General features: G+C 39.2%; 1 protein-coding gene and 1 pseudogene across 3 annotated transcripts in view; one reads left to right on the forward strand and one right to left on the reverse strand.

The window, feature by feature from the left end:
- Positions 1-27,161, reverse strand: part of TTC39C (tetratricopeptide repeat domain 39C) — a 123,565-nt gene that overhangs the window by 69,716 nt on the left and 26,688 nt on the right. Inside the window, exon 1 of one of the 3 annotated variants that reach the window (XM_074383668.1) lies at positions 1-27,161. This exon is cut by the window's right edge and continues 20,808 nt beyond it. The exons of 1 other annotated variant lie outside the window; for it this stretch is intronic. The gene's annotated coding sequence lies outside the window, so the exon portion shown is untranslated. One more of the 3 variants, XM_039463823.2, reaches the window with a different exon arrangement.
- Positions 10,977-12,148, forward strand: LOC101045218 (histone-binding protein RBBP4 pseudogene; annotated as a pseudogene).

A 27,161-nucleotide genomic window follows, 5' to 3' on the forward strand; every position in this document is an offset into this window, starting at 1 on the left:
CTGAGGTCAGGAGTTGGAGACCAGTCTGGTCAACAGGGCAAAGCCCCATCTCTACTTAAAATATGAAAGTTAGCCAGGTGTGGTAACGGGTGTCTGTAATCCCAGCTACTCGAGAGGCGAAGGCAGGGAGAACTGCGTGAACCTGTGAGGCAGAGGTTGCAGTGAGCTAAGATTGTACCACTACCCTCCAGCTTGGGCGACAGAGTGAGCCTCTGTCTCAAAAAAGAAAAAAAAGGTAGAAAGAATCTGACCCCTATAAAAACATGGCCAAGAAAGATGGTTATTTTTCTGTTTTAAAATAATCTTCTGCCATTACCAGCTTGATCATTTTTAAAACGCAAAACTTGTTACATTTGTTAATGATTCTCAAATGAGAATCAGTATAGTTTCTAGAGTAGATCAAAGCGTTTCATCACTGAGTCAGACTTCACAAACTCATTCACCAATCCAGGAACCTTAGGAATGCCTCCCTAAGAGTCAGCCATTCCTTCCTTGTAATCATCTGATTTTGTTGTAAGCCAAAAATGAAACTGAATCAATACCAATATAGTTTAAAGAATATAAGAATATAAATGTTCTGCTTCAAAATCAAAAATAGTGCAAAATAGTACAAAATCCAGATCTCTATAAACTGCACTAAAAGGAAAAGCAAATTGTAATTACCTTCTTAAATGAAAATCATTTTACTGATTTTTTTATTATGCAAATAATATATGGTCACCATAAAAAGGCATGAAACAATTATTCAACCTCCTACTATAAATACAGAAGATATGCAAAGTGAGAGAATGTGTGTGTCCACGGGAAAGAGAAGATGCACACTTACTTTGGCTATGTGTGTGTACACACACATATGCCTAATTGACATCCTGCACATATATTTTTGCAGAAAAGGCCAAATACATTCTTGCGATAAAATGCCAGAGGTAGCACTACTGAGATAAAGCGTACACATATTCATTTTTCTCTTGGTGCACTCTGTGTCAGAGAAACAGAATGTGTGTGAGACCCAGGACTTGATTTAACATTAACATTAACCTTCTGCTACCATTTTTTCATCTACTTAGTACCTACCTAAATTCTACAGTTAATAATAGTCTGCTTAACCCACTTAATAGGTTACTTAAACCTACATTCAAAAAAAAAAGGAAGGTCAATTCACTTGTGAGGAATTCCTAACCATCACTCACACCCGTGAACCTAGCTCAAACGGCACACTTTTATAGTGTCTGTCATCCCCACAATCTGCCTCAGAATATGTTAGTTTTTCTCATTCCATAGCACTACATGGGCGTAACAGCACAGGCTCCTACCCTATCCTACTGCATATATAATATCCACCTGACATACAGCAGGCGTTTCGCAAATCCAAGTCAGTGAAGAAAGGGGTGACACAGAACTAACTCTGCCTTTCAGGAACCACACACGTCTCAATCAAGTGCTGAGTGCTTTTCCCTCCTTTTCCCTTTCCTTGCTTACGTATTGGCCACTTTGCCACTTGCAAAACAAAGGAAACTGAAACCAGGGCCTACTATTGCCACGTCTGCTTCTAAAATTAGGTTACTGAGAGCTGTGGCAATTAATTATTCATGGTACCTAACCGAGCCCTTATGACTTCATATACCATCTTATCACTTAAGTAGGGGGGAAAATCATAGAAACCAGCCCATTGAAAGCATTTTCCCTCCTTAAAGAACTGTCTGCATCCCACACAGCACCCAGGTGCATCAGGCACATGATAATGTACTGCAGGACAGGTGGTTGTCCTCTCAGGCTGCCCATCACTCCCTGGTAGAACAGCTCGATCTAACACATTTCACTTGGTACTTGGTTGGTTGGTTGTTTTTTTCAGACAGAGTCTCCCTCTGTCACTCAGGCTGGAGTGCAATGGCGCAGTCTCAGCTCACCGTAACCTCCGCCTCCCCAGTTCAAGCAATTCTCCTGCCTCAGTCTCCCGAGTAGCTGGGATTACAGGCATGTGCCACCACGCCTGGATAATTTTTGTATTTCTAATAGAGACGGGGTTTCACTATGTTGGCCAGGCTGGTCTTGAATTCCTGGCCTCAAGTGATCCGCTCTCCTCAGCCTCCCAAAGTGCTGGGATTACAGGCGTGAGCCACTGCACCCAGCCCACTTGTATTTTTTTTTTTTAACAAGTGACCCTAAGTTAACTTACCACATCCTAATCAATTATCAGTTGTGGACCACACATGTGTCTCTGAACAAAATGCATTCATTTTGGAGATCTGGAAATGTTCCCAAAGAGTATGAAGGTCCTTAGTTCAAAACCAGTGCTGTGGAAGGGGAGGAAGTATTTGGAACCAACAGACAAACACCAAACAAGAGGGGAGTGGGAGCGCCATGTGAAGGCTGCGTATAAAGGTAAGCACTCGAACCCAAATACAAACCTTTCTAAATACCAGAAGATATACAAAAAACAGGGCAAGTGAAATAAGCAATAGTGAAAAACCCACTTTTTTAAAAGAAGACTAAACACATATACCTATTTGCTGATATTGAAAAAAACAATGGTAGGGTAATCTATAGCATTTTTTTCAAAATTGATACCTATAAGTGAGGGAGGGGAACAGGGAAGAAGAAACAAGGATGGAAATGAAGCTCCTTTTATCCGTCTTGTTTTGTAGATTTTGGTTTGAAATCATGCAAAAATTATTCACAATACTAAATCAAATGTTAATAATGCAATCCCTGAAGTCAAAAGAAAGTGAATGAAGTGTCCCTAAAAGCAAATCCGGTTGATAACATAACACCAGAGCAGCACTATTCCAAGAGACTTTACAACATAATAATCTGACAGCATATCCATATTGTGAAATACCCTTTAAAACTGACCCCAAAAGGTGGCCAAAAGAAAAATCTTAATCTGTTTTCAGTAATCATATTCTTACTGGACAAGTGGGTGCTATGATTCTAAGGCTGCTGGGTCGTATGGGTGGTAGCAGGTGAGAAAGCAATCAGTATGTCAGTGTTTGTTGGGACCCAGGACTTTGTGCATAGGAAAAAGGATGAAATAAACTTCTAAATCTTATAGTCCAGAATACAAACTGGAAGAATAAAAGCAAACTCATTGAATTTTTTATCTTTAAAAGAATACAGCTGGGCACAGTGGCTCACGCCTATGATCTTAGCGCTTTTGGAGGCTGAGGTGAGAGGATCACCTGAGGCCAGGAGTTCGAGACTAGCCTGGCTAACATGGTGAAACTTGTCTCTACTTAAAATAGAAAAATCAGCCAGGAGTGGCAGTGTGTACCTGTAATCACAGCTACCCGGAAGGCTGAGGCAGGAGAATTGCTGGAACCCGGGAGGTGGAGGCTGCAGTGAGCCAAGACTGCGCCACTGCACTCCAACCCAAGTAACAGAGCAAGTCTCCATCTCAAAACAACAAACAAACAAACAAAAACTCTTTCCCAAAAAAAAACGATTTCCTAGCTCTGTCCACTGAAAAAGGCTGGGAGCAATGATCACCTAGTGGCACTACACAGCCTGCATCCTTTCCAGGAAAGGAAAAGAGACTATGACTTCTTGTAGAAATGGCTGATTCCAGGTTAGGGGCAAGAAATATTCCAGAAGAGCTTGAAATATCATGTCATAGCAGAATGTAAGGAAGTTTAAAAAACATATTAGGGCCTTGAAGGGTTTCCTACTAGCCAAAGACAGAACAACCGATCATCCCTAAGGGTAGAAATATCAATGAACTGAAACATCAAGTAAGTTTAAATTCATTATAAACCGCGAGTTCATAATGATACTTTCAGTTTTGTTTGTTTGTTGTTTTTTGAGACGGAGTCTCCCTCTGTCACCCAGGCTGGTGGTGCAATCTCGGCTCATTGCAACCTCCATCTCCCAGGTTCAAGTGATTCTCTTGCCTCACCCTCCTGAGTAGCTGGATTACAGGCAGATATCACCACGCCCAGCTAATTTTTGTATTTTTAGTAGTGATGGGGTTTCACCATGTTGGCCAGGCTGGTCTCAAACTCCTGACCTTGCGATCCGCCTGCTTTGGCCTCCCAAAGTGCTGGGATTACAGGCATGAGCCATTGCACCCAGCTGATACTTTTAATTAAAAAAAAGAAAAAAAATCTCACTGGCTGCCTGTGGAAGATCCTAAGGAACCAATTCATTATTTTGAAAACTGATTAAAAAAAAAAAGGGGGAAAGAATAAGCACTTGCCCTGCTTTTTCTCTATGAACTCAGACTAACCAATCAGTTGGGGTGGTAGAAGAAGGAAGAGTTTTCCCTTACAAGAGTATCCTGGGCTAGCAAATAATAGCATTGGAGTATCATCATTCTGCAGCTCCTAATAAATTAACAGATAGAGGCAACAATCATAAAGATGGGGACAGAACATATTCACCACCACCATGGCAGAGAATCAGCCAAATTCAAGCTGTGAGAAATTCTACAGGACACAAATCCTAGTTTCTTAAACAGCGATAAAAAATCATAAGGGGAAAAAGAGATGAAAGAGGAACCTCTAAAATAAAAGATAAAAAAACAACGGAAACACATAAAGACAATATAAGAGGCATATAAAACAATAAATACTTACACATACACACCTATGCATAAACACATACATACACACACACTAGCAATAATTAGAAAATGAAATTTGAAGCTACCATTCACAATACCATCAAAATAGTAATTAAGAATAAATCTAACAAAAATGTGTAATATCCCAACACTGAAAATGAAAAAAAATTACTAAGAGAAATTAAAGACATAAATTAGGGTTTCCCAACATTCTTAACATTTCAGGCTGTATTACTCTTTGTTGTGGGGCTGTCCTGTCTGTGTAGGATGTCAAACAGCCTTCCTGTATGCCCACAAGACACCAATATCATATGTCGAATTGAGAACCCAGAAGTAAGACTGTACACCTACAACTATCTGATCTTCAACAAACCTGACAAAAACAAGCAATGGAGAAAGTAACCCCTATTCCATAAATGATGCTGGGATAACTCACTAGCCATAATAAGATAATTAAAACTGGACCCCTTCCTTACACCATATACAAAAATTAACTCAAGATAGAATGAAAACTTAGATGTAAAACCCAAAACTATAAAAACCCTGGAAGACAACCTAGACATTATCATTTGGGACACAGGAATGGACAAAAATTTCATGATGAAGATGCCAAAAGCAATTGCAACAAAAGCAAAAACTGAAAATGGGATCTACTTAAATTAAAGAGCTTCTGCACAATGAAAAGAAACTGTCAACAGAATAAACAGACAACCTACAGAATGGGAGAAAATCTGTGCATCTGACAAAGTTCTAACATCCAGCATCTATAAGGAACTTGAATGTACAAAAACAAAAACAATCCCATTAAAAAGTGGGCAAAGGACATGAACAGACACTTTTCTAAAGAAGACATACATGTGGCTAACACTCATATGAAAAAAAAATCTCAGTATCACTGATCACTAGAGAAATGCAAATCAAAACCACAATGAGATACCATCTCACACCAATCAGAATGGTTATTAAAAAAGTGAAAAAACAACATATATTGGCAAGGTCGTAGAGAAAAAGAACACTTTTACACTGTTGGTGGGAGTATAAATTAGTTCAACCATTGTGGAAGGCGGTGTGGCAGTTCCTCAAAGACCTAGAGGCAGAAATACCATTTGATATGGATTGGCTGTGTCCTCACCCAAATTTCATCTTGAATTGTAGCTCCCATAATTCCCAAGTGTTGTGGGAGGGACCTGGTGGGCAATAATTAAATCATGGTGGCAGGTTTCCCCCATATTGTTCTCCTGGTAGTGAATAAGCCTCAGATTGTTTTATAAGGGGTTTCCCCTTTCACTTGGTGCTCATTCTCTCTTTGCCTGCTGCCATGCAGGATGTGACTTTGCTCCTCCTTTGCCTTCTGCCGTGATTGTGAGGCCTCCCCAGCCATGTGGAACTGTGAGTTAATTAAACCTATTTCCTTGAGAAATTACCCAGTCTCAGTCTCAGGTATCTCCTTATCAGCAGCATGAAAACAAACTAATGTACCATTCAACCTGGGAATCCCATTACTGGATATGTACCTAAAGAACTATGAATCATTCTATTATAAAGATACATGCACGTGTATGTTCACTGCAAACACTATTCACAATAGCAAAGACATGGAATCAGCCAAAATGCCCATCAATGATAGATTGGATACAGAAAATGTGGTACATATACACCACGGAATACTATGCAGCCATAAAAAGGAACCAGATCATGTCCTTTGCAGGGACATGGATGGAGCTGAAGGCCATTATCCTTAGCAAACTAATGCAGGAACAGAAAACCGAACACCGAATGTTCTGACTTATACGTGGGAGCTAAGTGATCAGAACATACGGATACATAGACAGCAACAACAGACACGGAGGCCTAATTGAGGATGGAGGGTGCGAAGAGGGAGAGGATTGGAAAAAATAAAAAATTAGTACTAGGCTTAATACCTGGGTGATGAAATAATTCTACAACAAATCCCCAAGACACACATTTATCTATGCAGCAGACCTGCACATGTACCTCTGAACTTAAAAGTTTTTTTAAAAATTGAATAAACAGATTTATATGGAAAAATGAATTATTTAGAATAGCCAAATCAAATGTGAAGAACAACAACAAAGCTAGATGCTTACTTTGCCAGACATCAAGACAATTAAAATTAAGAATTTCCATTCAGTCATAAGAGACTGGAAAAAGCAAATCACAGACTGAAAGAAGTTATTAGCAATACACATATCCAACTAAGAGCTCATCTTCAGTATACATTAAAAACTCCCATGAATCAGTTTTTAAAAATGACTGAAAACTTACTAAAAAGATGGTCAAAATCTTAAATAGGGACTTCACAGATGAGGGTAGCCAAAAGCCAATAAGCATATTAAAAAGTGCTGAAAATCATTATTTATCTGGGAAATACAAATTAAAACCAAAACAAGACACCACTATGCTCATCTGGTTGTCAGAAAGGACTGACAATATTAAGCATTAGTGAGATGTGGAGCAACTAGTATTCTCCTATATCACTTATCAGTGTCTACTAAATCTAAAAATGCCTACCCTAGTAATTTTTAAAATTAATTATGAACTTGATAATTGTATTATTTATTCCAATGAATTTTTTTTTCTTTGAGACAGAGTCTCACTTTATCACCCAGGCTACAGCCTCTGCCTCCCGAGTTCAAGTGATTCTTGTGTCTCAGCCTCCCAAGTACTGGCTCTTCAGGTTTGTGCCACCACAGCCGGCTAATTTTTGTATTTTTAGTAAAGATGGGGTTTCACCATGTCGACCACGCTGGTCTTCAACTCCAGACTTCAAGTGATCCACCCACCTCTGCCTCCCAAAGTGCTGGGATTACAGGTGTGATTTGCTGCATCCAGTCTCTAATGAATTTAACAGTGGCTTAATTTTATGCCCCTATAGTTGTCATTAATTTTTTTTAATTTTAGGCTCAGTGGTACATGTAAAAATTGGCTATATAGGTAACTTGTGTGTCACAGGTGTTTGGTGTACAAATGATTTCATCACCCAGGTAATAAGTACAGTACACTATAGGTAGTTTTTCAGTCCTCATCCTCTTCCTACCCTCCACCCTCAAGTAGGGCCCTGCTGTCTGCTGGTCTCTTCTTTGTGTTCAAGTGTACTCAACGTTTAGCTCCCACTTATAAGTGAGGACACGCAGTATTTGGTTTTCTGTTCCTGCATTGGTTTGCTTAGGCTAATGGCCTCCAGTTCCATCCAGGTTCCTGCAAAGGACATGATCTCATTCTTTTTTATAGCTGCATGGTATCCACAGTATATCTACCACATTTTCTTTATCCAGTCTATGACTGATGGATATATAGGTTGATTCTATGTCTTTGCTGTTGTGAATAGTGCTGCAGTGAACATACTCATGCATGTGTCTTTATGGTAGAACAATTTATATTTGTTAGGGTACATACCCAATCACGGGATGACTAGGTAAACCAGTAATTTTCACAACAGAAATGAATGATTATCCTCCCCCCAAAGACACATACACCATGTTAATAGCAGTGTTATACATACTAGCCTCAAAGTGGAAATAATTCAAGCGTCCATCAACAGTAGAACAGATCTAGCACTGCAACATATTCACTCAAAGCAGTAACATGAATTAATCTCACAACGATAATGTCGAGTCAAAGAAGCTAGACCAAAGCGTATATCCTAGATGAGTTCATATATCTAAAGTCCAAAGCCACTATTCTGGCTTTTAATGATGACAGAATTCTGAACAGTGGTTACCTCTGGGGAAGTATCAATTTGAGAAGGAGCCCAAAGGAGGGCACTGGAGTGTTGAAAACGTCTTACAACTTTACCTGGATAGTAGCTACACTGATGTTTACATTGGAAAAATTCTTTATGTAATTTTTCCTTATGAAAAAGAGAACAATATTAAAAAGAGAAAAACAATCAGATAAGTGATCACTGATGACTATTCGATTATATTAATGAATTAGTATTTTTTTTTGGTGTACAATGGTACTGTGGCTATATTTTAAAGGATTTTCTATTTTTTAGAGGGATATATGAAAGTCATTACAGACAAAATGATGTGTTGACTGGGATTTGTTTCAAAATCATTTGGGGCAAAGAGATTAAAAGGGAACAGAAGATAGATAAAACAAAACTGGCCATGACTTGATAATGATTGAAACTGAGTGACAAGAACATCAGAATTCATTAAATTATTCTATGTACTTTTGAGATTTTTCCAAAATAAAAAGGTAAAAAACAAGGCCAGGCATGATGGCTCACACCTATAATCCCAGCACTTTGGGAGGCTGAGGCAGGAGGATTGCTTGAGAGTAGGAGTTCCAAACCAGCCTGGGCAACATAGTGAGACTCTGTCTCTAAAAAATTTTTAAAACATACTTATGTTCTACAAAAGATAAGGTGACTTTTGGAATCCTTTCATGAGAGGGCCTCTTATGTTCACTGTATCTGCTTTTAAAAAATGAACCATCAGTAATAAAACGGCTCTAAAATTTTCTCTCTGTATGAATCATCCAAAGGCAGAAAGCCTGTTGTGAATGAAAGGAAGCAACTGATCCTCTATTCTGATATTTGCCAACATTGCCTTGGAAATTTTTTAAAGTTTCTCCAGGATATTAAAAACTCGACTGGTGAAGACTTTATTTCCTGAAACATAGTGGAAGAGAATCTATATATCTGATTCTCAGAGGAACATTTCTCACTTAGGTAAGTGGGCATCATCACCATAAAACAGTCCCTAACTGAATATGTTTCTTTAAATGCAATTTTAGTGCCCAAAGCGGTGAATACCTGGAATTTTTTAAGTCTTTCATTTTTCTGAAAATGTCCTAAATTTATTTAATGTTTAGTTCTTAGAAAAATTTTCCAAAATGACTTTTCTACCCTTCAAATGTGTGGGGGTTTGGATTCTTGGGGATTACAAAGGAAGCACAGGGCCACCTGAATCTAGTCAGCCCACAGCTGTCATCCACATCTTTCACTGCAGCCCTGAGACCTGAGATCTGAGGGTTGAAGAAAAAACTGCATGCACTCACCCCTGCTACTCTTAATGGAAGCTCTTCTTTTCTGTGACCCATGCTGTTGAAAAATCACAGTCCCAGGGGACCACTGGAGTTAACTTTGTGCAATTAGCAAAAAGGGCAACGTTGAATGCTTCTCTGATGCCTTAGACCTTGCCTTCAGAAACACAATTTTTGCCAAAAGGACAAGCGATATCCTCTGCTCTGCTTGGTATCATCAAAAACGGACTTTAAGATAACAAAACTGGTTTGGTATTTCATCTTTTCTTCTGAAAGAAGAGTGAAAGAATGCCAAGAAAAGAAAACTACATGCATGAAGCTACTTGTTGCAACAGTAACCAGAATAGAGAAAAACTTGGTTTTAACAGATCATTGGGAAAAAGCTTCATGACATTGCATTTGACAATGATTTCTTGGGTATGACACCAAAGCACAGGTAATAAAAGTATATAACTTGAACTATGCTAAAATTTAAAACTTCCGTGCCTCACAGAACATAAGCAGCAGGGTGAAAAGTCAACCAACCCATGGAACTGAAGAAAATATTTGCAAATCATACATCTGATGAGGGGTTAATATTCAGAATATATAAAGAGCTTCTACAACTCAGCAACAGCAAAAAACAAACAACCTAATTAAAAACTTGGCAAAGAACCTGAATAGACATTTCTCCAAAGAAGATATACCAATGGCTATATAAGCACATGAACAGAAACTCAACATCACTAATCACTAGGGAAATGCAAATCAAAGCCACAATGAGACACCACCTCATATGCCCACTAGGATAGCCACTACTGAAAATATAACAAAGTAAGTTTCAGAAAGGATGTGGACTGGAACCCTTGCATACCGTTGGTGGGAATGTAAGCTGGTGTAGCCACTAAGGAAAACTATAGGCAGTTTCCCCCAAAATTAGAAATAGAATTACCACATGATCTAGCAATTCCACCTCTAGGCATATTACACAAAAAATTGAAAGCAGAGACTCAAACAGATATTTGTACACCCATGTTCATAGCGGCATTATTCATAACAGCCAAAAGGTGAAAGCAACTGTAGTGCCCACAAACAGATGAATGGATAAACAAGATGTAGTATACATACAATGGACTATTATTCAGCCTTAAAAAAAGAATATTCTGATACATGTGACAAAAATGGATGAACCTTGTAGACATTATTCTAAGTGAAATAAGCCAGCCCAAAAAGATTAATACTGTAAGGAAACAATAGAGGCCTTGTGCATAGAGCGATCACCTGCATCCTCCCCACCCCTCCCGCAATGCTCCACACCAGGACTCCCCCAGCTTGCTTGCCCACCATGGCCAAGGAGGCAGCCTTCAATGATGGAAGAATGAGTGATCAATGAGGAGTACAAAATATGGAAAAAGAACCTCCTTTTCTTTGTGATGTGGTGATGACCCATGCTCTGGAGTGGCCTAGCCTAACTGCCCAGTGGCTTCCAGATGTAACCAGACCAGAAGGGAAAAGATTTCAGCATTCATTGACTTGTCCAGGGGACACACACATCAGATGAACAAAACCATCTTGTTATAGTCAGTGTGCAACTCCCTAATGATGATGCTCAGTTTGATGTGTCACACTACAACAGTGAGAAAGGAGAATTCAGAGGTTTTGGTTCAGTTAGTGGAAAACATGAAATAGAAATCAAGATCAACCATGAAGGACAAGTAAACAGGGCCTTTTAAATGCCCCAGAACCCTTCTATCATCGCAACAAAGACTCCTTCCAGTGATGTTCTTGTCTTTGACTATACAAAACACCCTTCTAAACCAGATCCTTCTAGAGAATGTAATCCAGACTTGCTTCTCCATGGACATCAGAAGGAAGGCTATGGGCTTTCTTAGAACCCAAATCTCAGTGGGCACTTAGTTGGTGCTTCAGATGACCACACCACCTGCCTGTGAGACATCAGTGCTGTTCCAAAGGAGGGAAAAGTGGTGGAGGCGAAGACCGTCTTTATAGGGCATACAGCAATAGATGTTTCCTGGCATCTACTCCATGAGTCTCTGTTTGGATCAGCTGCTGATGATCAGAAACTTATGATTTGGGATACTCATTCAAACAATACTTCCAACCACTCAGTTGATGTTCACCTGCTGAAGTGAACTGCCTCTCTTTCAATCCTTATAGTGAGTTCATTCTTGCCACAGGATCAGCTGACAAGACTTTGCCTTGTGGGATCTGAGAAATCTGAAACTTAAGTTGCATTCCTTTGAATCACATAAGGATGTATTCCAGATTCAGTGGTCACTTCACAATGAGACTGTTTTGGCTTCCAGTGGTACTGATTACAGACTGAATGTCTGGGATTTAAGTAAAATTGGAGAGGAACAATCCCCAGAAGATGCAGAAGACGGGCCAGAAGAGTTGTTGTTTATTCATGGTGGTCACACTGCCAAGATATCTGATTTCTCCTGGAATCCCAGTGACCCTTGGGTGATTTGTTCTGAATCAGAAGACAATATCATGCGAGTGTGGCAAATGGCAGAGAACATTTATAATGATGAAGATCCTGAAGGATGCGTCGATCTGGAAGGACAAGGGTCCTAGATACATATGTCTTTACTTCCTGTGATTTTAGACTCCCCTTTTTTCTTCTCAACTCTGAGAGTGATTTAACACTGGCTTTGAGACACAGACTTTGTTCAGCTATCCCTCTACATAATAGGTACCACCAGTAATGCTATTAACCCAAACAGTGGGTGTTTTCTAAATGGGGGCTTGATTCAGCAAAGCCACAGACTTACATTCAAATTTTCTTCAGGAATTTTCTAGTAACAAACCCAGGTCTAAAGCAGCTACAGAAAGAGGAATATTATGTGATTATTTTTCTTATTATGCTGTATTGCCAAGTTTTTCAGACTCATTAAGTAAAGGATAGAGTGAGTGAGGAATAGAGCCAAATGAGGTATATGTCGCTGAGCCATGAAATATAAATACTGAAAGATGTCACTTTTATTCAGGAAATAGGGGACATTCAAGCCATATGGAGTCCTACTCAAAAATCTTGATACCTGACTTTCCAGGATGCACATTTTCATAAGTAGACCAGTTTTCTTTTGGTTTCTTCGGTTAACTCAAAACTACACATTCCTCTTTCCCCATATATTTTTGCTCATTAGTGTATTTCTTGAGCTGTTTTCATGTTGTTTCTTTCCTGTGAAATGACATTTTCCATTTTTTTTTTAAATTGGGACCACCAAGTTGCAAAGATGTACGTTTTTAACTGACAGTTATATCACAGGTACACTATGTCAAGTTAAGAAAAGTGAATCAATAACTTGTATTTGTTTTAAAAACTAGGAGGGGCACGGTGGCTCACACCTGCAATCCCAGAACTTTGGGAGGCCGAGGCAGGTGGATCACAAGGTCAGGAGATTCAGACTGTCCTGGCCAACATGGTGAAACGCTGTCACTACTAAAAATACAAAAATTAGCCAGGTGTGGTGATGCAATCCTGTAATCTCAGCTACTCGGGAGGCTGAGGCAGGAGAATCATTTGAACCAGGGAGTTGGAGATTGTAAGCCAAGATCGTGTACTACACTACAGCCGGGCGACAGAGGGAGACTCTGTCTCCAAAAAAAAAAAAAAAAAAAAAAAAAAAAAATTAAATTAGTCCTTGATAAAAAAATTGCTTTTTTTTTTTTTTTTTTTTAAAGGAGTTAGTCCTTGACCACTAGTTTAATGCCATCTACATTTTGGGTGACCTGTTTCACCAGAAGGCCTGTCACTCTCTATGACTGTGTAAGTGCTTAAAGTGGAATAAATTGCTTTTCTACATTAAATAAAAAAGATTAATGCTGTATAATTCCACTTCTATGAAGTAACTATCATAGTCAACTTCATAGAGACAGAAAGCACAATAATGGTTGTCAGGGGCTGGGGGTGGGGAAAGGAATGGGGAGCTGTTGTTTCATGGGTACAGAGTTTGAGTTTTGCAAGATGAAAGAGTTCTCCAGATTGGTTGCAAAGCAATGCATATGTACTTAACACGACTGAACTGTACACTTGCAAAATGGATAAGATGACATATTTTGTTATGTATATTTTACCACAATTTTAAAAATTAATTGAAAAAACTTTCTACAATAGAATAAATGACTCACAAATAACCAGATGGAATATTATCATGACCTAAAAAGGTTTTTGATAGAACTTAATGTGAAAACAAAAGTTCTGCGTACACTTTTTCAACACATACAGACAATAAAAAAAATGAATAAATTTGTTGTGAGGGGCAAGAAGATCAGGGGGGTCTTCCCCAGTGCAAAGTGAATGTATGGCAGGGAGGTTTAACAGTTACGACTGAAACTGCTCTAATCATCATCTCTGTTTTCAGATTGTCACCACAGACATTCTTCCTACATTTCCACTCCCTTTAGAGAGAAAAATGCATAACTTAAGTCGGTTTGCTTGTTCCACATCCCTGTGATTCGGTTGTTATTTTGATACAGTTTTCTCAACAGAATATAGCATCTAGCCAACCAAACAGAATAATGGGGTGACTCAATACAAGACAGCCAAATCTGGCTTATGTGGGAATGAGTGATTCACTGAGTGGCAAGCTGAGGCCTCGCTGTACTGTGGCCCAGCGCATCCTTAGCACAAGGCTGGCAATGAATTGAACCCACAAGAAGTAGAGAACAGACCTCACTTACATGAGGTTACTCCCCAAGACAGCCTCTGATTTTTTTTCCAAAAACAAATGCAAATGATTTGAAGATCACTTTCTATATTACCCATATAAGTAGTACAAATAAGATTTTTAATGCATCCCTTTCAAAATTTAACAAAATGGAACTTTAACACTTTTTGTTTTTTTTGCTTAGTCTCTTATTTAAAAAGTTTTTTTTTCCTTTTTAATTGTGAAATCTCTCTACTTAGCTAACTCCTCCCTACTCTGCCAAGAAAAATAATAAAAGGTTTTATAATAAGGAATCTGATAATCTGATGAGGGCTGAGCCAAAAACTAAAAATATGTGCTTTGAACACATAAAAGTCAGCAGTAAATAAAGCCTTGAAATGTCTCAATTTCACGGAACACTGACGGTCTGAATGTAGCCCCCACGTAGCTTATACTTGTTCCTGGGCTATGGGCTCATTTTTACTGTTCTATATGTCAAGTTCTCTAACTTGGGTATACTGTGGCAACAACCAATAGATTAGTTTAGTACTTCTGCAATGAACTATGTTTTCCAGACTTGTTGAACTTACTTTGTAACACTGTTCAGACACAGGAAACTATTTTAAGAGCAAGTTGGAGGCCTCAATCTTAATTCAAAGATGTTGCAGCAATAATAGAGAAAAGAATGGCTGTTCAGCCAGTGCCCAAGAACATAAAAGCTTTTATATCACTCACCAACTAAAGGGAAAGACTTGTCTCTACTTATATTACATCAGGAAGGAAGAACATGATGTTTTTAGCACCTTGTTCACGCGGCATTCGTTCAACAGTTTATTAAACAGAGCATCTTCCATATGCAGAAAAGGTAAAGGTGTCTTGGAAGTGGTAAATGGAAAACTCGACATCGAAGGTCAAAGAAAAAAAGTAATCTATTCCCTCAGATGGTGGCCAAGGAAAATAAAACGGTAAATGATTTATTGGAAGGGTTTTTCTTGACATGATTTATATTGTTATTAAGAATATTTTTCAAAAGGAAACCATCTGATTTATTCTGAAAGCATCTTACTTTAAAAGTTCTCTCAATGCTTCCTTTACGTATTACAGACAGCATCCTTAGAGGTCTTCTATGAGATTGGACAGCATGTGTGGAATGTCCCTTTTTGAATCCTGCTACGTGTCAGATAAAATTCATTACCTGTGATTATCCTAAAAAGTTAAATCACTTCCACAGTAATACCAATGGCTCTACTCATTCATGAGGTCTCCTCCTCCCAAAAGGCCTGAGAAACAGGTACAGTCACCCAGGTCCAACTCCACGGCCTGCACGCTCCCCTGCTCCACATCTTCTAAGGATCCAATTTTAATTTCCAATTCTTAATGGTTTCCCATAGTACACAGCTGACACTGAGCCTCCTCATGGAAGGATTAAAACGTCAACTCCATCCAAGTCAAATAACTAGGAAAGCAATTGAGAAGTCAGGCCAACCAAAAAATAAAATTCAGTATCACAGTCTAATAAATAATTTATAGTTTTCCAGTTTGTTCCTTGGCTCCTCCAAGTTATCTAAGAGAAAACAGTAAATTTCTTTTAAAAACACAATATTTTTTAAGAGATTTAATTTTAAAATCACCCATCTAAGTCATGACTGGATAATGTTCCTCAGTTTAAAATAAATAAAAAGTGACCTTTCTTATACTTAGGGCTATAGGAAAAATGCTAATGAATCTAGTTGTGTTCCACTCACTCATTCAAAACGTGTTTGCTGAACACCAAGTACACAGCAGGCCCAGTGCTACGTGCTGATGACTCAAAGATGACCAAAAATACTCCTGCTCTTCACAGAGCATACACTGTCCAGTTTGGCAGCTAGAAAGTTCAAATAGCCCTTCTAATAAATAGCAATGCAAAGTGGGTAAATGGTGGTTACTCTGACTCACATCATCATCCCTTGTCATCATATCTTTTGCGAACAAATGAGGGCCCCCTAACACCACATGTGTCTTCTCTAGTATTCTTTTTAAAGATATATAAGTATGTCTCCAATCACTCTCTATATTTTAATTCTCTGCAGAGCACTTATTACTATTTGATATCTGTGTCATTATTTGTTTGAATAAATATAAGTCCCCAAGAGTGGGGACCCTATCTCTGTTACATGCTGCTGTCCTTACCATGTACAACAGAATCTGGAGTTTAACAGGTCCTCAATACGTGCCTGTTTAATGAACCAACCAACCACATCTTATGAAATCTGTACTTGTCATTTCATCTGATGAACTGTCCTCCACAGGGTCAAGAAATGACTAGATATAAGATCTTCCTCACCTGAACCTGTAAAAAGGCTTTCACTCACAAAAGTAAATGTGCTTATTTCCCTTACCAGAAGATGGCTGTGGGGAAATTCATGGAAAGTCTTTATTTGCTTTTCAGACATGACTCAAACCATGGGCTTTGGGGACCTTTTAATATAAAGAACGGCATGCCTCTAAAAACACTGATCGCCACAGCCATTTAGTTTATGAGTGTTTGATTTATAAATGTTTGGAGTAAGGCCAGTTTTCTGTTCAGAATTGTTTTTATTATGTGCCCACCCTTTTGGGGAATACAGAAGTTTGTAGCCACCACCAGCTCATCCCAGACATCCCTGGAGGTCAGGGGCACCTTAGGCCTGGAGGGGTACCAGTCCCCAGAGAGCATGGCCCCTATGTGTACAGCGATGTTTACACTTACAGCCACTGCAGTTTCTGTTTATTTTTGTTAACTGCTTGTGATATGGCCTTGCATCTTATCAGAAGACTTTGTAATTCACTGGCTGGTGCCGAGAAGCCATGAAATGCACCAAGATCAGTGAAGCTGTTAGCCTGTAGCAGGCAGGGAATGGGAGGACATCTGGGGCTAGTCTACTCTGGGTCTCCTCCCCACTGAGGGGAAGAATAAGCAGGAGCCTGGATGGTCCGTTCCTGCAGCCTGAGATAGTAATCATCTACAAGTAGATCACTACTGAGCCACTCTCTAAGAGGCACCCTAAAAACAATAATAACCAGGCCCTTGCTCCTTCCTTCCTATGGACTATTGCTCTGACGGATGCATTTCTAGGACACATGTACACTATGAAGGCATCCCCTGAGTACTGCAAAATACACTCAGTCATGGAAGTAATTCAAAATACAGATAAGTTCAACAGCAAGACGACAAAAACAGAATTTCACTTTTTTTTTTTTTTTTTTTTTTGAAATGGAGTTTTGCTCTTGTTGCCCAGGCTAGAGTGCAATGGCATGATCTTGGCTCACTGCAACTTTTGCCTCCTGGGTTTAAGTGATTCTCTTGCCTCAACCTCCTGAGTAGCTGGGATTACAGGCATGTATCACCATGCCCAGCTAATTTTGTATTTTTAGTAGAGACGGGGTTTTTAACATGTTGGTCAGGCTGGTCTTGAACTCCTGACCTCAGGTGATCCACCCTCCTGAGCTTCCCCATGGGCTGGGCTGGGCTTATAGGCATGAGCCACCGTGCCTGGCCTGGCCCAATCTTTCTTTTTTTTTTTTTTTTTTTTTTTTTTTTTGAGAGAAGGTCTTGCTTTGTTACCCAGGCTGGAGTCCAGTGGTACAATCTCAGCTCACTGCAGCCCCGACCACCTGGGCTCGAGTCATCCTCCCACCTCCAAACTGGGACTACAGGCATGGGCTACCATGCCTGGCTAATTTTTATATTTTTCATAGAGACAGGATTTCACAATGTTGTCCAAGCTGGCCTCCAACTCCTGACCTCAAGTGATCGCCGCCATCTTGTCCTACCAAAACGTTGGGATTACAGGCGTGAGCCACTGCACCAGCCAAATTTTACCTTTTAGCCCGTCTCAGGTGTCCAGCAAAGGAAAGGCAATCAACACAGGGGTGTCCCTTAGAACCTAGGAGTTTTAAGCAGGACAGACTATGGGAAAAATGAGAAAGGAGAAATGGTGAACAGGTCAAGGGATACAAGTGCCTGACCAGGCATGGAGAGCTGGGGGCTGGCAGCCACACCCTGCTCAGAGGCGAAATGGCAACCAGGCACCTCGCCAGCCAGGCCTGAGAAGAAGAGGGGAGAAAAGAGAGACAAAGTGAAATGAAGGCCAAGGAGAACGGCTGGACCCTGAGTCCCTCATCTTTTAATTGCCAAATGCTTTCTTGAGTTAGGATTACCCAGTCTAATTAATATGGACAGACTATTTAGTAAGGGGATATTTAAGAGAGAAAACAGCAACACAGAAATTAAGTTTGTCTCCAGATAAGAATAGGGAAAATAGGAAATGTTTCCATTTTTATTTCCTTTCCAATTATTACTTTAATCCTATAAATTTTCCAAATAAAAATAAAAATTTGGGGGCTTGGGGGTGAGGGGTCTTGCCTGGGTCACTGACCTCCTGCCTCTGTTCTCAATGGTTCCTGCTCGGCCTCTAGCCTAGGTCCAAAGGGTGCTGGTTCCAGACCACCTTTCCTGCTCCCTCGGGTTGGGCTGGATCCCTCCTCTGGGCTCTCAAGATCCTCAGCCTTCACCCTTCAGAACACGACTCACAACCGCACAGTTCCTAGCACAGGGATCAGCACCCAGAAAGCCCTCAATGGGTACCTGACGAATAAGTGAATGAATGAGTCAATGAGTGCCTGGCTGCAAATGAACAGAAGACTATCTATGCTGAGCTATTGACGGTGGCTATGAGGCAGGTGAAACTGTTTCCATTTTTTTCCATGTTATAGAGCTGACTTACTGAGTGAACAAACTCACTAAAATAGTGCCTGGCATATAGTAGGTACAATGTAACTATTTATTGAATGAAGTTAATAAATAATGAATTGGTCTAAATAAATGAAAATCTTTTCCATGCTTAAGAAGTCACTCCTGAAAACAGGATTAATATTTGAGTAGTCTCTGGAATATACAAAATGTTTTAAATGATTTCCTGCCTTTATCATTAGCTCTTTTTAAAACATCACTTTACAAATATAGTTCTTGAATTGTTCACCTATAGAATGCTGAAAAGTATTAAAGGTGGCATTACAAAGGCTACTTCTTAAGCTAGGAATACTATCATAATTAGAAAAGTTTCTCTTGAGTTGGCAAACGTGTCTTAAAAACTACATAATCGTGTATTGAGATATTCATTCCATAACTGTATTGTTCAATTTTAACAATTTAAAATGTAAATAATTACAGTGTTTCAAAGATCATATTTCTACAATAGAAAATAACAAATCTGTTTTTTGACCTACACACTGATTGCCACCTCAGCCTAAAAATAACTTCCAGTCTTTGAAAAGCCCACTTAAGAAAAACAACCTCAAAACAGCAATCACTGCTAATTCCTGTTACCTTCAAAGGTAAATATTGTACTTACAATTTTTTAATGAAAAGGAAGAGTTCACAAAAAGAAAGCAATCTTTTCTCAAAGTTATATAAAACTAAATGATATTTCAGAACAATAGAGATAGGAGAAAAACGTTACATGTTTTAACCAAAAATATACATTTATCTCAAATATTTATCATATCCTTTCAAAATTTCAAATCGGAATTGTAAAAGCCTTTAATTTCCTACTCATACAGGCGTAACTGACCCATGCCTTCAGGCTATGAGCAGCCTTGCATAAATGCAAAAGGGCAGTGCATAAAAACTTCTTTAAAAGAAGTCAGAAATAGGATATTTAAAATTTAAACAAAATCAACTCATTCTCATGAGTCCTTAACTGCTTATGCAATTATATATTAGTGTCCTACAGTTTATCATGTATTTCAAAATTGCAAAACTTTATAATACGTTTTGGAAGGCACACATGTGTATTTGTTTTCCTAATTCACTGGTTTATTAGTCTCAAACAAATTATTAAACTTTAATGTTATCTTTAAATTTCCATTTTATTGGGGTACTATTAGACCACAAAAATCATACCTATGATAGATAAGCCTGCCTATAAGAGGCTCTGTTTTAATAACAAAATGCATTTTTGCCATATTAAAGCAATTGTGATTATATCTGAGAAAGCTATACTACAAATAAACATGCAATGTACAAAATATACATGGCTAAATGAGTAAGGCGGTGTTCTGTCTTTCAAATACTATTTTAATGTTTAATGTTTAATTTTTATGAGTACATAGTAGGTGTATCTATTTATGGGGCACACAAAATATTTCAGTATAGGCATACAATGTATAATACATCAGGTTCATATATTTTTTGTTATTTCCTCTATGGTCCTGATTCAATACAGAGCTCTTATATTTTATAATGATCTATTATTATTTCAAATATTAGCAGTGGGAGATACTTCCTTCTTCAATAGTTTTATTAAAGGATCAAAGTAAGCTACATATAAGTAAAGGTCAGTTTGGTTGGTTTTGCTGTTGTTACAATAGGTTTTTTTCTCTGTATATCATCTGCTTTCCTGCTACCAAAAAGAAATAACAAAGGGAGGGAGGAGGGCAGACAGAAAGGGAAGGAAGGAGGAAGAAAGACAGGGAGGGAGAAAAGGAAAGAAAGAAACACTATATGATAGTCTAAGAATGACATGTTTTGATTTTTGAGAACAAGTGGTATTAAATACACATTAAAGTTGAATAACTAGGTTGTATAACCACAAAACCCCCAGTTTATGAAGAATTCTGAAATTAAGAAGTACATGTCAATGTTGGCCAGGCACAGTGGCTCATGCCTGTAATCCCAGCACTTTGAGAGGCCAACGTGGGTGGATCACTTGAGGCCAGGAGTTCGAGACCAGCCTGGCCAACATGCTGAAACCCCATCTCTACTAAAAACACAAAAATTAGCCAGGCATGGTGGCAGGGGCCTATAATTCTAGCTACCTGGGAGGCTGAGACAGGAGAATCACTTGACTCCATTAGGCAGAGGTTGCAGTGAGCCGAGACTGTGCGACTGCACTCCAGCCTGGGTAACAAGAGTGAGACTCCATCTCAAAAAACACACAAACAAACAAAAACCCAGAAATATATATCAATGTAAATGCATATCTTCTTAAGAAACTGTGAACTTTATTAAAATAGGGTTTGAGCAGGGCAGAATATGAATCTCATGCTAATATTCTATGTACTAAAGAAGCTGATATTTAGGGAAAGCTAAGTATTTCAGTAACAAAAGTCAATTAAGTGAAATAAAAATCATATTATTTGAAGCATAAAGAAAATACATCTAAATATATTTTTTTCTGTGGAAGCAGGAAAAACGCATATTGCTTTGTCTATAGGCATTCAAATACACAATATATTTACAGTGACTGGTGGGAATGAAAATTGGTGCAAATCTTTTGGAAAGTTCTCTGTGTACATTTCAAGAGACTTAAACATGTTTCTAAGAAATCTACCCTAAGATAAATAAAATATAGAAAAAATTTCTATGCAAAAATATTCATTGTATTATTACATGTAGTATTGAGAAACAAGAAAACTAGAATATTGAGAAATAGAGACTTAGCCCAATTAAACATATTCACCTAGCAAAATATTATTTTACAATGAAAAGTCATAACTAAGGAAATGCTTACTCTAGTGGGCTAGAAAAAGCAGAGGCTCTAGAAAATGCTACCAAGTTAAAATCTCAACTTGATCATGGACTAAATCTGACTACTAGTAAGACAGACAAACTCTCAACCTTTGTTTCCTCATGTGAAAATGTGATGTAATCATACAGCCTTTTGTGAATATAATAAGCAAACAAGAAAAGTATCTCAAATGCCTAGTCTAAAGCTTAGGACATACAATAAACCAGTTACTGTATCATGATGATAAATGGAAAAGTCAGGCTACAAATAAGATGTGTAGTAAGACAAACTGTGTAAAAATAGTCACAGAAGGAAATACCCTAAAACATAATCTATAAGTAGTGGGAGTAAAAGGTGGTTTTTCTATGTGTGTGCTTTCCTTTCCTTCTATGTTTTCAATGAGTAAGCATTTATCTTTATAATTTAAAGTTTTTAATTTGATCAACATAAGGCATGGTTTTAAAATGTGCACACAGAACTAATTTAAAACACCAATATATAATTAAATTTCATCTATTTACTTATACAAAATTTCACAAATATTTTTTGAGTACCTGTGTGTACCAGCTCTGTTGCAAGCAGTGGAACAGTGGAATGAGGCCCTTCCCATGGAGTTTACATTCCAGAGCAGAAATACAGACAGTGTACTTCTGGCTAAATTCATCATTTCTATAGCTGATAGTATAAGCATTTTTTAAATGGCATTTTGGGTATTTATTACAGCCTTTCAGAAAACAAAACTGAATATGCCATAACATTTTAAGTTATAATTTTATTTTTAAGCCACAGGAAGGCAGTGTGTCAGAGCAAAGCATCTAATACTTTGTGATGCACACAAATCTCCCCTTTCCCCCATGTTAAAATGCAGATTCTCACTCAGGTGGTCTGGGATCAGAGACTCTACATTTTCTTTAAACTCTTTATTTTTATTTATTTATTTATTGAGACAGAGTCTCACTCTGTTGCCCAGGCTGGAGTGCAGTGGCATGATCTCAGCTCACTGCTACCTCCATCTCCCAGGTTCAGGTGATTCTCTCACCTCAGTCTCCCAAATAGCAGAGACTATAGGCACATGCCACCACATCTGGCTACGCTGGTCTTGAACTGCTGATCTCAGGTGATCCACCAGCCTTGGCCTCCCAAAGTGCTGCGAATACAGGTGTGAGCCACCACCCCTTGCCCAGAGACTCTACATTCTAACAAGTGCCTAAATGATGCTTATGCAGCTGATCCCCAAATCACACTTAGACTAGCAAGGTCTCAGAGGTACTGTTGGAATTTTTGTTTCTAAACAAGTCAGGTAAGTTAATGATGCTGGCAGACAGAGTTGTGGGAACTAAAATGACACAAATCTTTCCAAAAAGAAATATTAGAAGATGCTGCTACCATTTTCCTACCTGAAATTAAGAATTCCTGTATTTGCTGAAGACCTGCTCTGTTTAACCAAATATAAGATCCTTTTCCCAAAAGTACATCTCCATATTCCACTCTAGTAGATGGTCACGCATCCTCAGAGGCCTTTGGAGGCTGAGGGTCCTGAACTTTCTTTGTTCTCCTGCGTTCTTGCTCTATGTTCTTCCCTTTCCTTGTTCCTGTCACACCAACCTTCATCTCAGTCCTTGCTTCTCATGACTGGCTTGCTATACAGAGCCTGCCCCAGACTCTGTCCACACCAAACTGCCACAGAAGCTGTGCACCCTGAAGACACTTCATCATGCCACTGGTCCTCGACCAGTTGCCTCTTTCCACTATGCATTACAGCAAACTAACACAACTGCCAGGCTCCGAGCCTCCCCCTACCAGGCACCTGGCCTTCACTAGCATGGCTTCTCACTTATTCCAAGCAGGTCTTCTGGTCCAGCTCAGCAAATGTGCAAGCCCTAAACCACCCCACATGACTGATCCTTGCCTCCCAGCCTCTGCACATCCACCCCTCTCCTCTTCAGACTCCTGATTCAAATCCTGGAAAAAAATCTGACTTTTTCCGTGATGCCCTCTCTGTAACCTGCCCCCAGTGATGTGTACACAGAATGAAACCAATGTTCCTGGGTTTGCACCGTGGCTCCAGCAAAACTGGTTATTAAACACACAGACACAGACACTCAAATATTCTTTCAGCCAACTGCCATTATAGAAGAGAAGTTTAATTCCCATAGGTAAAAAACCCAATCAGTGGAGGTACAGACTTTTGGCAAGAAGTTAAGGATGCTGTCCTGCCTGTGCACTGCTAAATGTTGGAGCTGGTAGGAATTAGAGGAACATTTTGCAGATGCAAAACCACTTCTTCACTCCTGAGCCTGCCGTGATTGAACTTAATACCATACCCCTGAGATTTTCTCCATCGCTGGAACTGCCCTGGTGGCAAACCTTCATCTTCCCACATGCCTTTGCTCAGGAACTTTATGGACATAAGAGTTAATTAGGTGCAGTAACAGACTTCAGTGAGCTCTGAATATGAGACAGCATGAAATGTGTGAAAGCACTGAATATGGGATAGCCAGTAACAAACACTTGTAGCCTTGTGTTGTGCAGCTACAGCCCAGGCAGAAGATGGGCAGGGCTTCAAGACACATCTAGAGTGCCCTACCTCCCACAGGGCATCTGGCCTCAGTGTCTCCAACCTGGTTCATAATCAGAAGACCCTGAGTGGTTCCTATCCCTTTAATTGTATTTTTCGGTTGCTGAATGAATGCTCTAATAACTTCATTCTCTCAATGTTTAATTCTAAGATGGAGAAAGGAGGGGTAGGAAAAAAAAAAAGAATGGTGTCACTGAGTAGATTTTTGTTTTTAGAGATGGAGTCTTGCTCTGTCACCCAGGCCGGAGTGCAGTGACATGATCATTGGCTCACTGCAGCCTCGAAGTTCTCAACTTAAGTGATCCTCTCACCTCAGCCTCCCAAATAGCTGGGACTACAGACACATACCACCACACCCGGCTCACTGAGTGGTTTTCATTTTGTCCTTTTGTCAACATAGACTTCTTCAACTTAATTTTCAAGCTACTTCTACAAATTACGTTATTTTCAACTACTTAGTTTCATTCATTAATGTGTATCTTTCATATATATTATATAATCCCAGCTAGACTTGAAATTTCTTGTAAATAGAGACCAGACCTTATTTCTTCCACATAGTTTTGTTTATTTTATCCCCAAAATGTACTGCTCTGCAGACACTGAATATAGACATTTTTATGAACGTCATGGCACCTACTCTCAAATTGCTCCAGAAGCTTCCACAATGTTTCAGTACACAGGAAATGTTCAATAAAGAAACAGCTAATTAAAAAACTCCCAAAACCCTAAATGTCATTAGGCACACCCCTTATTTATACTGTATAAATATACAGAGTATATTCATTTCTTCTTTTGTAGTCTTTTTACATCTTAAATTATATCATATCATTGACAAGACAAGTCCCTGTAAAAACCCTTGGAGAGAGATTTGCCAATATACAGTATCACTGATCCTTAGACCAGACAATTCCACATCTAGACATATACCCCAGCAATGTTTTGCACATGTGCATAAAAACGTATATAAAGAGGTTTGCTAAGTCAGGCATGGTGGCTCACTCCTTTAATCCCAGCACTTTGGGAGGCTGAGGTGGGCGGATCATGTGGTCAGAAGTTTGAGACCAGTCTGGCCAACACAGTGAAACCCCATCTCTACTAAAAATACAAAAATTTAGCTGGGTATAGTGGTGTGTGCCTGTAATCCCAGCTACTCAGGAGGCTGAGGCAGGAGAATTGTGTGAACCTGAGAGACAGAGGTTGAAGTGAGCTGAGATCACACCTTTACACTCCAGCCCAGGCGACAGTGTGAAACTCTGTCTCAAAAAAGGAAAAAAAGAAAAGATGTTCACTAAAGCAGGGGTCCTCAGCCCCTGGGTAGCTGGTCAGTACTGTGGTCTGTGGCCCATTAGGAACTGAGCCACACAGCAGGAGGTGAGCAGCCAGTGGGCGAGCGAGCATCATTTCCACCTAAGCTCCACCTCTGTCAGATCAGCAGCAGTATTAGATTCTCACAAGAACTCAAACCCTATTGTGAACTGTGCATGTGTGGATTCCAGGTTGTGCATACTCCTTATGAGAATCTAATGCCTGATGACCTCAGGTGGAACAGTTCTATCCCAAAACCATGTCCCCCAACCCCCCACACCCTTAGAAAAATTGTCACCCATGAAACCAGTCCCTGGTGCCAAAAAGGTTGGGGACTGCTGCACTATAGCACTGTTAAGGTCCTAAGAAAACAGAATCCACCTAAATGATTACCCGTAATGCCTAACTATATCATATATTTGTATGATGAAACACTTGATTTAAGACATTAAAATGATTGTTCTTGATTTAAAATATATTTCAACATGGGCCAACTTCAACACTTACACATTGGATGAAAAATACAAACTTCAAAGGATATTATGCAAATTTGAAAACATGAAGCTATATGTTGTTAACGGTTAACAACATGCAATAAAAGTATAAGACATGAATGGAAAAGACATGTACCAGCCTGAGGACACTGGTGGCCTCTGGAGAGGGAAAGAGGAAAATAGAATCGTGCTGGGCTGGAAGGGAAGCTTGACTGTATCTGTAATGTCTTACTTCTCTAAAGGTATCAGAAGTGAATATGGCAAATGTTTACAAATGTGACATTTTCCCAAATGTAATTTTGAGTATGAAGGATATTTATATTTGTTTATAATACGCTGCACTTTTGTACAAACTATTTTAAATTGTTAAAAGTGATATAATACACCCATTAAAAGTATTGAGAGGCTCAATTTCTCTCCATTATTAAAGTAACAAAAGCAAATCAGGGCAACAGGTTAAGAGGAAAGCGGTCCCTAAAATATTTCATGTTTACTAGCTATTCCTAACCTAGTGGCAGAGGCCAATATTCCTGAAGGACCATGAACTAAGGAACATATTGCATTTTACAATAATTTGCTTGGTCTCTTAAGGTGGCAAATGACACTCTGGGCCCTTCTCTTACATGGTTAACACACTGCTGGGCCACTGGCTAGTGCTTTCTTCACTGCCCACCCATCCATCAGAGCTCCATCAGGCACAGACTTGCTGCAAGGTGGAGCCCAGCATTCCCAAACGCCTTCAGCTTTCTCTTCCTGTGCTAGCGAATCAATGCTAATTATCAAGGGAAAATAACTGAGTTCCTACTATAATGGACTGTATTTGCAAGCTGTTTTAGATGCTATCATTAGCAGTGCTTTTAGCATGGTCAGAAAGTAGGTGGGCTCACTTTGAAGCAATGATAATTTTACCTGATGGCATTAGGGGTCTATGCAGGCATGAATTAGCAAATGACATGTAAATCCTATTTTTAGAAGGAAATATTTCCATTCATCTCTTTCTAATAATCCAACAGACTGTCAGATCCCCTA

This window comes from Saimiri boliviensis, chromosome 13, assembly GCF_048565385.1.
Source record: "Saimiri boliviensis isolate mSaiBol1 chromosome 13, mSaiBol1.pri, whole genome shotgun sequence".
Taxonomy (NCBI): Eukaryota; Metazoa; Chordata; class Mammalia; order Primates; family Cebidae; genus Saimiri; species Saimiri boliviensis.